Here is a 13300-nt window from a genome sequence, read left to right as displayed (position 1 = left end):
CAATTATGATAAACAATAACAAGCAGATCTCACTGACCTGAAGCAACCAATAATGGAAGGCTTATTTTAAGCACAGGCACTTTGAGAAGGAAAGGTGCAAACAAAAACAGATATTGCAAGGGGAAACCACAGCTGCTAACCAGAGGGCAGATACGTGCATGCTCAGTAAAGAAAGAACTGTGAGTCTTGCAACAATTAAGCCACGTAGAAAGACAAGACCTTATTTAAAAGAAGAGCGGGGGGGGCAGCTCTATGCCGAGTTATCTGTAGGAAATTCTAGTAAGTTTTTCAGTTTCACCAAGAAATAATGACTAATGAATCACTGTAACAGCATTCAAACATCAAAGTGATATTTAAGAATGGTACTATACTTCGACCATTATAAAATTTATTGTTTGTCATTTCAAATCAATGTAGTATTACTTATTAATAGCTATTGAATAACTATATTTTAAGACAAATACTATTGCTTTATCATATAACTTTTACTAAAATAGAATCCAGATGGAAGAAAAAGATAAACATGAAAATGAAGCTTTAAGAAAAACTTTATAGTGACTAGTCACCTAATATTAGAATGGGGAAGGAGTTTCAAAGTGTTAATATAAAGAAAGAATTCACACATGAAAGATTTCTAGGTTAAGTTACATAAAAAGAAGGAAAAACTTCAGTCTATCAAAAAGCAAAATGATACCAACAACTTATAGATAAAACCTGGGCCAAGGACATAAACAGTTTAAAAAACGAAACTATCAATGACCAAGACGCATATGAAAATATCTTCAACCTCACTGTAATCAAAATAAATGTAAAAATTATGATAACATAATTTGTTCAGGTACAGTGGCCCACGTCTGTATTCTCAGCATTTTGGGTGGTCAATGCCGGAGGATCACTTGAGGTCAGGAATTCAAGACCAGCCTAGCCAACATGATGAAACCCCGTCTCTACTAAAAATACAAAAAATAAAAATAAAAAATTAGCCAAGTGAGGTGGCGTGCGCCTGTAGTCCCAGCTACCCAGGAGGCCAAGGCAGGAGAATCGCTTGAACCCAGGAGGCAGAGGTTGCAGTGAGCCAAGATCGTGCCACTGAACTCTAGCCTGGGTGACATGGGTGACAGAGCAAGACTTCATCTCAAAAAAAAAAAAAACCATAATTCATTAATCAAATGTAAAGGTTTTTAAAGATATTACTTGGTGTTGGCAAGGCTATTTTGAATTAGGCACTTCCATACATCATTGGTGGGAATACAAAATGAGGTAACTTTTCTGGAGTGCAATTTGGCAAAGTGAATCAAGGTCCCTAAAACTGTCCATAATCATTGATCCAATAATTCAATTAATAGCAATTTTTGATTGAAACCTAATAGAGATATGTAAAAAATATGCATATTTCAGGATTATTTAAAATAGTAAAAAGTTAGAAACAACTTAAAGTCCAACAATAAGATAAAGGCTAAACAATTTTACATCCTTAACATGGAATATCCTGTAGCCTTTAAAAATCATATTATAGACTAGATTTCTTAGTATGGAAATATGCTCACAGTATAATAACTAGAGCATTTAAAATGTAAAACTATATACACCAAATGCAGCAATAGTTTTCTTTAAAGATCCTACACAAATTTATAAAGACCTACAGGTATGTGCAAGAGGATGAGTGTTGGGAATATAAAGGAAATATACCAAAACATAATGTTTATTCAAGGTTGCTGGAATGAGAAGCAATTTGTATTTTCTTCCCTATGCTTCTATTTTCCAAATTCTCTACAATAAGCAAGCACCATTTTCGTTATATACATACAAATGGCCAAAAAGCATATGAAAAAATGAAAAATATGAAATGAAAAAATACTCAATATCACTAAGCATCAGAAAAGTACAAATTAAAACAGACAAAATTTTGAGACAGCCAATGTACCACCCTACACCAGTCAGAATGGCAATTACTAAAAAGTCAAAAAATAACAGTTGATGAGGATATGGAGAAAAGGGAACACTTATATATGTTAGTGGGAATGTAAATTAGTACAACCCCTGAGGAAAACAGTATGACGATTTCTCAAAGAACTAAAAATAGAACTACAATTCCATCTGGCAATCCCACTACTAAGTATCTACCTAAAAGAAAAGAAATCATCCTCTTTTTCTGACTGGAACCATGGAGGGTGTAGAAGAGAAGATGAAGAAGGTTCCTGGTGTGCCAGAAACCCTTAAGAAAAAGTAAAGGAATTTTGCAGAGCTGAAGATCAAGTGACTGAGAAAGAAGTTTGACCAAAACATGCTTCGAAAGGCAAGGAGGAAGGTTATCTATGAAAAAGTGAAGCACTGTCACAACGAATATAGGCAGATGTACAGAACTGAATTTCGAATGGCAAGGATGGCAAGAAAAGCTGGAAACTTCTATGTACCTGCAAAACCCAAATCGGCATTTGTCGTCAGGATCAGAGATATCAACGGTGTGAGTCCAAAGGTCCGAAAGGTGTTGCAGCTTCTTCACCTTCATCAAATCTTCAATGGAACCTCTGTGAAGCTCAACAAGGCTTCAATTAACATGCTGAAGATTGTAGAGCCATATATTGCATAGGGGGTACCCAAATTTGAAGTCAGTAAATGAACTCATCTACAAGTGTGGTTATGGCAAATTCACTAAGAAGCGAACTGCTTTGACAGACAACGCTTTGATTGCTCAATCTCTTAGTAAATATGGCATCATCTGCATGAAGGATCTGATTCATGAGATCCATACTGTTGGAAAATGCTTCAAAGAAGCAAATAACTTCCTCTGGCTCTTCAAATTATCTTCTCCATGAGGCAGAATGAAGAAAAAGACCACCCATTTTGTAGAAGGTGGAGATGCTGGCAACAGGGAGGACCAGATCAACAGGCTAATTAGAAGAATGAGCTAAGGTGTCTACCATGATTATTTTTCTAAGCTGGTCAGTTAATAAACAGTACTTGCTCTCAAATTGAAAAAAAAAAAGAAAGAAAGAAAAGAAATCATTATATTAAAAAGATACCTGCACTTATATGTTTATCGCAGCACTATTCACAATAGCAAAGATAAGGAGTCAAGCTAAGTGTCCATCAATGGAAGACTTGGTTAAAAAATGGCCTGGCCAAAATGGTGAAACCCCATCTTTACTAAAAAAAAGTACAAAAATTAGCTGGGCATGGTGGCAGGCACCTGTAATTCCAGCTACTCAGGAGGCTGAGGCAGGAGAGTTGCTTGACCCTGGGAGGCGGAGGTTGCAGTGAGCCAAGATCGTGTCACTGCACTCCAGCCTGAGTGACAGATCGAGACTCCGTCTCAAAAAAAAAAAAAAAAAAGTGGCATATATATGTATACATACATATATGTGTATACACACACATGCACACACACACCATGGAATATTACTCAGTCATAAAAAAATAATAAAATCATATCTTTTTTTGAGACAGGGTCTCACTCTGTCACCCAGGCTGGAGTGCAGCGGCATGATCATAGACCACTGTAGTCTCCATCTTCTGGGCATAAGCAATCCTCCTGTCTCAGCCTCCCAAAGGCTGGGATTACAGGTGTGTGGTACCACACCCAACTAATTTTTTTATTTTTAGTAGAGACAAGATCTTGCTATGTTGCCCAGGCTGGTCCTAAACTCCAGAGCTCAAATGATCCTCTTGACTCAGCCTCCCAGAGTGTTGGGGTTGTAGGCATGAGCCACTGTACCAAGCCAAAATCATGTCTTTTGCAGCAACATGGATGGAACTAGAGGCATTATCTTTGAAATAATTCATAAACAGAAAGTCAAATACCACGTGTTCTCACTTATAAGTGGTAGTTAAATAATGTGTGCACGTGGACATAGACAGTGGAATAAGAGACACTGGAGACTCAGAAACTCAGGAGGGTAGGAGGGGGTTGAGGGGTGAGAAATTACCTAATGGGTACAATGTACACTATTCGAGTGATGGTTACACTAATAGTCGAGACTTCGTCACTATGTAATACATCCATGTAACAAAACTACACTTGTACCCCCAAACTCATAAAAATATTTTTTATTATACTTTAAGTTCTGGGATACATGTGCAGAATGTACAGGTTTGTTACATAGGTATACACGTGCCATGGTGGTTTGCTGCACTCATCAACCCATCATCTACATTAGGTATTTCTCCTAATGTTATCCCTCCCCTGGCCTCCTACCCAACAGGCCCATGTGTGATGCTCCCCTCCCTGTGTCCATGTGTTCTCATTGTTCAACTCCCACTTATGAGTGAGAATATGTGGTGTTTGGTTTTCTGTTCCTGTGTTAGTTTGATGAGAATGATGGTTTCCAGCTTCATCCATGTCCCTGCAAAGGACATGAGCTCATCCTTTTTTATGGCTATATACTATTCCATGGTATATATGTGCCACATTTTCTTTATCCAGTCTATCACTGATGGACATTTGGACTGATTCCAAGTCTTTGCTATTGTGAACAGTGCTGGAATAAAGATACGTGTGCATGTGTCTTTATAGTAGAATGATTTATAATGCTTTGGTTATATAACCAGTAATGGGATTGCTGGGTCAAATGGTATTTCTAGTTCTAGATCCTCGAGGAATTGCCACACTGTCTTCCACAATGGTTGTACTAATTTACACTCCCACCAACAGCGTAAAAGTGTTCCTATTTCTCCACATCCTCTCCAGCATCTGTTGTTTTGTGACTTTTTAATGATCATCATTCTAACTGGCCTGAGATGGTATCTCATTGTGGTTTTGATTTGCATTTCTCTAATGACCTGTGATGATGAACTTTTTTTCTTATGTTTGTTGGCTGCATAAATGTCTTCTTTTGAGAAGTGTCTGTTCATATCCTTCGCTCAGTTTTTTATGGGGTTGCAGTGAGCCGAGATTGGACCACTGCACTCCAGTCTCGGCAACAGAGGGAACCCCCGTCTCAAAAAATAAAAAGTAAATAAATAAAGTAATTAATTAAACAAAATCATGCTTTCATGTAACTTGTTTTTTAAAGCAAAAAAAAAAAAAAACCCTAATATCTGAATTGTTATGATTAGTCTGATTAATGAAGTAACCAATGGCAAAACATGTATCTTGACCATCTCTAGTACATCAGAATTGATGATGTTCAATTAGTTTTGAGGCAGGAGAATAGGATCTGGAGGCAGGGCCATTTCACGCTGACTTCCTGGAACTAAACTGAAAGGAAAACCTTAACTTTCCACACCTAAGTAACAAAAGAACCAGAGACTAGGCCCTTTGCAAACTCCCACTATTTCTGCATGGCACATGGGAAATAGAAAGTATCTCTGATTGGTTGCTTTTTGTAACCAATCAGACTTTTGCATAGAAGTGTAACTTTGTAACTTCACTTCAGCTTCTGATTGATTGTTTTTCGCAACCAATCAGACTGACTGCAGGCCAAGTCTTCATTAACACAGCAGTGCAGCTTTGTAATTTCACTTTAGGCTCTGTTCGGTCGCTTTCCACAACCAATCAGATTGATTGGGGCCATCACTTCATTTATATGAGGTGAACACAAAGTGGCCAATGGGAATCCTCTAGCAGGGTATTTGGACCCAAGAAGATTCTGTATTGGGTCTGTGAGAGGCTGCTCAACCTGCTCCCACCCTGTAGAGTGTATTTTCCTTTTCAATAAATCTCAGCTTTTCCTGCTTCATTCTTTCCTTGCTTTGTGCATTTTGTCCAATTCTTTGTTCAAAACACCAAGAACCTGGACACCCTCCACTGGTAACAGTTTGACTTTGATCTTTCTGCCTAAGTCAAGGTCAACCAGCCACAGAAAATCAAGTAGATCTGTGTATACAATATACATTTTATTTACATGTTAAGATATGTTAGTACCTTTCTACTGCATGAGAAGGAAAGTCTAATATAATACGAGAAAGGTCTGCATCAAACTGACTCTCCAGGACAACTTCAGCAGCCTTTGGATTGCAAAACAAAAGTAGTCCTTCAGAAGAGTGGGAGAAAAAAAAAAAAAACAAGTGCAAGCCACTGTACTAAAAAAAACTAATTGCTTTATCTTTGATTTATTCAGATTAAGACTATTTTATAGCTGCATACTGTACCCCCTAAAATAATACTGTATTTAGAGAGCAAGGCCCATCCTTACTTGAGTTATCTGATAGCAAAGCACTAACCACTGAATCCTGAAATTAAAAGCAATTTAGAATAAATTGACCAATTAAAAAGTAATGACAAATTTCACAAATTGGTCCAAAAGCATCCCATTTGTTTACATTAAGTGGTCAAGCAGCCCCTACACATCAGCATGGTGGCAGCTGCCAGAAAGACCAAATGGATTCAGATGGTTTATTACTAACACAGACAGAGAAGGCATATCAGCATGGTTTCAGCTCCCCATGTCCCTAGTCCTACAGGAGAAACCCAAACTGGAGGGACTAAATGAAAGACAACACACACAGTGGGTTGCTCTGTTGTTGAGGAGTCAATTCTAGACTGCAGCTATGTCATTTTATAGTCACAACTATGCCTGAAGGAAAGTCCCATGCCTCACCAAAATGAAAACAGGAAATAATAAGCTGCCTTGAGGCAGCCTCCTGTAAGATAGAGAGGTGGATAAGAAATGGCCTTGTGACAGCTCCTCACAAGTCTATCTTACTATGTACCAAGGAGGATCACAGAGTATTCCCCCAAGATTTGAGAGAGATTGTGGTTGAGCCATGCCTATGTGGCCTATGTGGGAAAATGCAAGATCACCAAGGTGCCATGGCAGAGCCATTCTCCTACACACAAATAGTATAGGAAGTCAGTATATAAAATTATCACACTCTTTCCCATAATTTAAAGTTTAAAAATTTGACAAGCATCTATCATAAACTATTGCAGAGAGTCATAGCATTGAACCAAACACTGTCGAGAATTTATACAAAGAATGCATTATCTGTCCTAAAGAAGTTTAAATTTCTCTGGGGAGAAAGCAATGTAAAGTCAGGAGCACAAATGCACCTGGTTGTTTATTAATATTAACCAGTAACTTAAACACCTAATGATACAGGAATGGTTAAATAAGTTATGGTGCATCCATATATTTTTCTTCAGTGGAACAGTGGCATAAGGAAAACTTTCTGAAAGAACAACATAGAAGAAGAGTATACAGTGGACTACAATGGAAAGATGCTTAAGACAACAATATTATACTGATAAATGTGAGAAAGTTTAGTCATTCATGAGGCTTTTTGCAAGAGAAGAAGCAGTGACTATGGAGAGCTGCTGTGAGTGCCTTTAAGCTCTGATCCTACTAAGGATGATAAACTTCGTAACTGAAAGGTAGCGGATTCTGGGATCTTAACTTTGCACATGGCAAATGGAGGAGAGCAGACAGTAAGAGGACAAAGTAAGACCAAGACATGCTAAAACACAATTTTAAATAATTCAGAGCTATACTACTGAGAAAACTCCTAAACCTAATCATGAAATGTCCATTTATCTCTCAATTTTCTGGACTTCATCTACAAACATGATTTTCAAAATAAAATTTGTTAAAAGAACATATTAATCCTCAAAACATTTTGTAATTTAGTATTTTCAATGTCAAACTTATTTAACATCATAAACAGTACTTTCAAATCAATTTTAATGAATAGTTAACCTAAATATTTTTAAACAGCCAGCTACTCTAAAATAAAAACATATCTAGTGGCATAGTATAAGAATATATAAAAACTACACCAAGTTTCCAAACTGTTAAAGCTTAATACTCATATCACTCATATCTCTGCTTATGAAGCAATAACAACGTATGTCTTTTCTCTATTTTTTTCATTTTTAAAAATAACAAAACAATAAAAACAAAAATCAGGAAAACAATGAGAGGTTCAGATACATACCCTGAAGAACAGGGTATATATTTATGAAGAAGTGGAAAACACAGAGCAAAAGCAAAGGGACAAATTGTGCAGGGGGTCAAAAAGGCACCCATGGCAAGAAGCAGGCTTCATTGAACAAAATATGCTGAACAACTACTATGTACCACACACTGTACTACTAACTATTGGAGTGGCGACAAAGTCACTATACTCAAATAACTCTAAAACCAATAAAAAGGGAAGTGTAAACAAATAACCCATATTTCTTTAATTCAACAATGCATATTTTCTTCTAATGCTAACGTTTTTGAAATCTATGTATGCATTTACTGAGGCGGTGTTTATTTGTCAGAAAAGTTATTAAAGTGATGGTGCATACTAGGGTGAAGGAAATATATTCACTGCAATACAAAATCACAGCGGCTATAATAGAGGTATAGAGTAATCACTGTATGTAGAAGATGAGGGGTAAGGGAAAAGACAAAGGCATGATCTGGGATACAAAGAATCAATAGGAGTTTACCAGGTAGAAAGTAGAAGGATATTAACAGAAGAAAATTATTTTAAAAACCCTGAGGCATGGAACAGCATGATACTTTCAATGAGCAGCACATATTATAGTTTGATAGGCTGGAATATAGAGGTCCGAGGCAGTATGAGACTAAACTGAAGTGCAGGTAGGTCAGGAATGCAAACTGGGTTCATCTTATATTAAAAAACCAAACAATATTATATACCATGTTAATACAACAAAGGACAAAAACCATATGATTAACTCAATAGAACAGAAAAAGCCTTTGACAAAATCCAACACCTTTTCATGGTAAAAACATTTGAAAAGCCAGGTATGAAAGGGAATTTCTTCCACCTGATAAAGACCATTTATGAAAAAAACAAAAAACAAACAAACAAAATAGCTAACATTACATTTAATGGTGAAAGACTGAATATATTAGCCCTAAATTCAAGAACAAAACAAGAATGTCCACTTTCACAGCATCTGCTTAACATTATTGAAACTAGAAGTTCTAACAGGGACAATTAGGCAAGATACAGAAATAAAAGGCTCCAGATTTGAAAGGAAGTAAAACTATCTCTATTTGCAGATGACATGACATAGAAAATCCTAATGAATCCATTTAAAAGACTACTAGAATAAACAAGTTCAGCAAGGTTGAAGGATAAATGATCACTTAAAAAATCAGTTGTATTTCTACACACTAACAATGAACAATCCAAAACTAAATTTTAAAATTCCAATTACAACAGTATCAAAAACTACAAAATAGGAAACTACAAAATAATGTTAGAAGAAATTAAAGAAGATATAAATAAATGAAAAAGACATCCCCTATTCATGGATTGGACAACTTAATATTGATAAGATGGCAAAATTCCCCCAAATTGATGATTCAACACAATCCTTTTCAAAATCCCAACTTGCATTCTGCATTTTACAAAGAAATTGTGTAGCTTATCCTGAAATTCCTGCAAGGACCCCAGAATAGCCCCAAAAATCTTGAAAAAAAAAATGTTGGAAAACTCACACTTCCCAATTACCAAATTTACTACACAGCTACAATAATCAATACAGTGTGGTATTGGGTTAAGAACAGAAATATAGATCAATGAAATATAATTGAGAGTCCAGAAATAAATCTTGACATTTATGGTCAACTGATCTTAAACAAGGGTGACAAGACAATTAGATGAAGAAAAAAATGATCTTTTCAAAAAATGGTGCTTGGACAACTAGATATCCACATGTAAAAGAATGAAGTTGGACCCTGATCTTACATGACACACAAAAATCAACTTAAATAAGCAGTGAAGCTAAATGTAAAAAATGAAAGAGCTAAAACTATAAACTCAAATACATAAGGATAAATCATTCTGACCCTGGGTTAGGCAACGCTTCCTTAGACATGACACAAAAAGCACAAGCAACATAAGAAAATAGATAAAATGAGTGATATCAGTATGTTTTAATTTTGTGTTTCAAAGTAGATGAACGAACAGAATAGGAAAGAAATATTTGCAAACGATATATCTGTTAAGAGACTTGAATACAGAATTTAAAAAAAAAGAAAAAAAAAAACCTCTTATAACTCAGTAATGAAGACATGAAGACAACCCAATTAGTAAATGGACAAAGGGTCTGAATAGACATTTTGCTTATGAAAATATACAAATAGTCAATAAGCACATGAAAAGATGTTCAACATCATTAGTCATCAGGAAAAGTCAAATCAAATCCACAACAAAATCCTGCCTCAGGCTGTGCATGGTGGCTCATGCCTGTAATCCCAACACTCTGGAAGGCTGAGGCGGGTGGATCACCTGAGATCAGGAGTTCAAGACCAGCCTGGCCAACATGGTGAAACCCCATCTCTACTGAAAAAAAAAATACAAAAATTAGCCAGGCGTGGTGGCGCATGCCTGTAATCATAGTTACTCAGGAAGCTGAGGCAGGAGAATCACTTGAGTCCGGGAGGCGGAGGTTGCAGTGAGCCGAGATTGCATCCTTGCACTCCAGCCTGGGCGACAAGAGCGAAACTCTGTCTCAAAAAAAAAGGAAAGAAATACTGCCTCACATCCACTAGGATGGTTATAAACAAAAAGATAAAAACAAGTGTTGTTGAGAATGCAAAGAAATTGGAATTCTCATATACTGTTGATGGAAATGTAAAATGGTGTGGCCACTTTGGAAAACAATCTGACATTTCTTCAAAATGTTAAACACAGAATTGCCATATGACCCAGCAATCTCACTCCTATGTATATAACCAAGAGAAATGAAGACATATGGCTACACAAGAAACATGTATATCACTGTTCATAGCAGCATTATTTATAATATGCAAAAAGTGTAAACAATCCAATTATCCATCAACTGATGAATGGATAACCAAAATGCACAATGGAATATTATTCAGAAAGAAAACGAATGAAATACTGATACATGCTACAATATAAATGAACTTTGAAAACACAGTAAATTAAAGAAGCCAATCACAAAAGGTCACATCCTGAATGAAGTCATTTACATCAATGTACAGTTGGGGTAAATCTATAGAGACAGAAAATAGATGAATGGTTGTGTAGGGTTTGATTGGTTGGGGAGGAGGCAGGGAGAATGGGAAGGGATTTATTTGTACAGGATTTCTTTCGGGGGAGATGAAAATATTCCAAAACTAAATTACAGTGATGGCTGCACAGCTAACAACCAATAAACAATATACTTTAAATGTGTCCACTTTTGGTCTGTGAACTCTCAATAAAGTGTTAAAAAGAAAAGAAGTAGGCCAGGTGTAGTGGCTCACCCCTGTAACCCCAGCACTTTGGGAGGCCAAGGCAGGTGGGTCACTTGAGCCCAGAAGTTCGAGACCAGCCTGGGCAACATGGTGAAACCCTGTCTCTACAAAAACATACAAAAATTAGCTGTGTATGGTAGCACACCCCTATGGTCCAGCTACCCAGCTACTCAGGAGGCTGAGGTGGGAGGATCACTTGAGCCTGGGAGGTTGAGGCTGCAGTGAGCCATGATTGTGCCACTGTACTCCAGCCTTGGCAATAGAGCGAGACCCTGAAAAAAAAAGAAAGAAAGAAAAGAAAAGAAGTAGATATAGAATAGAAGCCAAGGCCCTTGGTCCCCTAAAGTTTCACAATTTCACTGAAAAATCACTGAAATGCGGAAAAGGCATACACGTTTATCTAAAGTATATATATGGGAGCCCTCAGAATTCAGACCCAAAAGAGGAATTGCCTATTTTACACTTAGGTTCAACAAAGTATGGACAGCCCAGCTGTGCAGAAATATGATTGGACAAAAGTAATATGATCTAAAGCTGACAGACTGAGTGGGGAAACCCAGCAAGGCCTGTCTACCTATTAAATAGATTATTCTAGGCCTCTCTGAGCCTGTATTTCTTTCTCTGGCTGTGGGCAGGGCCGTCTCTGGAATGGGGGGTCTTAAGACCTACAGTCAAACAAGTTAAGTCCGATAATTTCTTTGTGGCCAGTTTTTACACAGAAAGGCAGAGGGGAAATTCGAGGATTATTTTTAGGTCTTATGGCTGGCTTTCAGGAAAAGGGGTTCTGGCTTCTATGATCCTCCCTGGGGAAGAGGGATTCTAGTTTCTATGGTTAGCCTTAGAGGAGAATGGGACCGAGAGACAGGAGGGCAGGACAAGGTCAGTGCAAAACTTCTGCTTCTGAGGCTGCTGCTGAGGCCTTCATTTGGGGATATTGTTTTCTGAGCTCCAACATAGGTAAGGATGGATCTGAAAAAAGATAACCCATATGTAAAAACAGGAACATGGAACTCCACCTCACGCTATACACAAAAATCGATTCCATATGAATTAAGAACTTTAATACCAAAAACAAAACTAAAACTCTTAGTAAAAAATGTAGATGAATATATTTTACATGTTCTTAAATAGGACACAAAAATAATTGTCTATAAAATTCAAGACTGATACATTTGGCTGTATTAAAATTTACAAATTTGTCCATCAAAACACCCCTCAAAAAGCAAAAAGGCAAGTTATAAACAAGAAGATATTCAAAATATACAAAACAAATGCTTAGTATAAGGAGCATTTTTTTAAACTCATAGAATTCTATTTTTTTTTAAAAAAAAGGACAACCAACCAACAGAAAATGGGCAAAATAAATGAAAAGTTATTTCGCAGTACAGGAAAGACATATGACCAACAGACATGTGAAGAAAGGTTAACATCATTGGTGATCAGGGGAATGTAATTCAAGAAAGACTTCATCGAAATACCATTTTATTTATTTATTTATTTATTTATTTATTTATTTATTTATTTATTTTTTTTGAGACGGAGTCTCGCTCTGTCACCCAGGCTGGAGTGCTGTGGCCGGATCTCAGCTCACTGCAAGCTCCACCTCCCGGGTTCACGCCATTCTCCTGCCTCAGCCTCCCAAGTAGCTGGGACTACAGGCGCCGCCACCTCGCCCGGCTAGTTTTTTGTATTTTTTAGTAGAGACGGGGTTTCACCATGTTAGCCAGGATGGTCTCGATCTCCTGACCTCGTGATCCGCCCGTCTCGGCCTCCCAAAGTGCTGGGATTACAGGGTTGAGCCACCGCGCCCGGCCGAAATACCATTTTAAACACACTTGGCCAAAATTTTTAAATTTGACAATACCGTTTTGGAGGGCACATAGATTCACAGGATCTCCTATACATGTCAATGGAAACAGAAATTATAAACCGGTTTGAACACTGACATACCATACAACCCAGCAATTCCATTTTCGAGTATATACATAAGAGAAATCCTTGCACAAGTACAAGAGACATGTATAATAATGTTGATAGTAGTGCTATTCCCAAGAGAAAAAGAGGGGGTGAATGAAAATGGCTATCAGTGAGAAAGTGAATAAAGGTGGTATATTCACATGATGCAAGATAACACA

General features: G+C 37.2%; 1 protein-coding gene, 1 long non-coding RNA gene and 1 pseudogene across 3 annotated transcripts in view; 2 read left to right on the top strand and 1 right to left on the bottom strand.

Moving 5' to 3' along the window:
* Nucleotides 1-13300, bottom strand: part of LRCH2 (leucine rich repeats and calponin homology domain containing 2) — a 131733-nt gene that overhangs the window by 109949 nt on the left and 8484 nt on the right. The window lies entirely within an intron of this gene.
* Nucleotides 839-10276, top strand: LOC117077942. Its single transcript, XR_004434874.1, has 3 exons — nt 839-877; nt 4203-4208; nt 10179-10276. It is a non-coding gene; the product is annotated as an uncharacterized LOC117077942 (long non-coding RNA).
* LOC117077940 lies at nt 2163-2935 on the top strand (annotated as a pseudogene).

Source organism: Trachypithecus francoisi, unplaced genomic scaffold (genome assembly GCF_009764315.1).
Source record: "Trachypithecus francoisi isolate TF-2019V2 unplaced genomic scaffold, Tfra_2.0 Lachesis_group6, whole genome shotgun sequence".
NCBI classification, from domain to species: domain Eukaryota; kingdom Metazoa; phylum Chordata; class Mammalia; order Primates; family Cercopithecidae; genus Trachypithecus; species Trachypithecus francoisi.
The sequence above is the reverse complement of the archived record's forward strand: the minus strand, read 5'-3'. Positions and strand labels throughout refer to the sequence as shown.